This window comes from Hevea brasiliensis, chromosome 12 (genome assembly GCF_030052815.1).
Source record: "Hevea brasiliensis isolate MT/VB/25A 57/8 chromosome 12, ASM3005281v1, whole genome shotgun sequence".
NCBI classification, from domain to species: Eukaryota; Viridiplantae; Streptophyta; class Magnoliopsida; order Malpighiales; family Euphorbiaceae; genus Hevea; species Hevea brasiliensis.
The window spans coordinates 18638839-18640126 of record NC_079504.1 but is presented as its reverse complement, the minus strand read 5'-3'; the positions used below and the strand labels follow the sequence as shown (position 1 = coordinate 18640126).

The following is a 1288-nucleotide window of genomic DNA, read 5'->3' as shown; positions in this document are numbered from 1 at the left end:
GTGGAGGGTTCATATTTTTCTCTGAAAATTAGGCAATGGTTGCCTATTTTGCTGATATGGAACTTGACTCTTGTTGTGGTTGAAAATTCTGATTTTGAACTTGATTTTGCTGATTGCCCCATGAAAAGTTGGGATGATTCCTCCAATTTGGATTGTAAGTTTGAGAATAAGGATTCCCCATTTGCTTGTTTCCATAATTACCAACATATGCTGCTTGTTCCCCATAATCTATTCCACAGCTGGTAGTTTCCTCTGCATAAGCCACTTGTTGTGAACTTCCAGCTGATGATGTTGAACTAACCAACATACTCAAATCTTCCATCTTCTTAGCAAGGACATTTGTAAGTGCATCAAACTTTGCATTAATCATGTTGAATGGATCAAGATCATACATTCCAGCAGCTTGCCTTTTCTGAGTTGGAGCTGGTCCTCTTGGACTACTCCAAAGATGAGTATTCTTTGCAATTTTCTCTAATAACTCATAAGCTTCATCTTCATGCTTTATAATAAATTCTCCTCCTGTTTGAGCATCAATAATTCCTCTGATTGCAGGAGTGACATTTGTGTAGAAATTCTGATTTATCATCCATTTTGGAATGGCATGATGTGGGCATAATCTCTCTAATTCCTTCCATCTCATCCATGATTCATAGAGAGTTTCATCTTCTCTTGGTCTGAAAGTCATCATTTGATTCCTCAGCTCTTGAGTTTTTCCAGGTGGAAAATATTGTGCAAGAAATGCATCAGTTAGTTGCTCCCAATTTGTAATGGAGTTGTGAGGTAAAGAATCAAGCCAATCCAATGCTCTATCTTTCAAAGAGAATGGGAATAGCTTCAATCTTGCTGCATCATCAGACACTCCAGGTTGTTTTTGCATGTCGCAAATCATAGCAAACTTCTTCAGGTGTGTGTGTGGATTTTCAGAAGGATGTCCTCCAAATTGAGAGTTTTGGATCATTTGAAGAACTCCAAAATCAATTTTGTAACGTCGCATCAATCCTTGGTCTTGCTATGCTCTCTCAAGTCATCAAACGAGGAAAAGCATGATCCATCATACTTCCCTAGGCACGCTTTGCATTAACAACTTCTTCCCTTGGGCTTCATTTTCATTGTTTTGACCATTTCAAAGATTACCAACACCAATTCTAATTCTTTCATCACCATATCCGCTTCTAATTCAGTTTCTCTCGAAGCTTCCTTCCTTCTTCTGGTTTCTTTCTTGTTGGCCTTACAAAATTTCTCAATTTCAGGATTAAACAGTAAGGTTGTGTCACTTGAGCTTCTAGCT

General features: G+C 38.2%; 1 non-coding gene across 1 annotated transcript; it reads left to right on the top strand.

Annotated features, from left to right (window-relative positions):
* The first annotated feature begins 596 nt into the window (after positions 1-596).
* On the top strand, positions 597-703 carry LOC131171628 (small nucleolar RNA R71). Its single transcript, XR_009142287.1, has one exon. It is a non-coding gene; the product is annotated as a small nucleolar RNA R71 (small nucleolar RNA).
* Positions 704-1288: the final 585 nt, after the last annotated feature.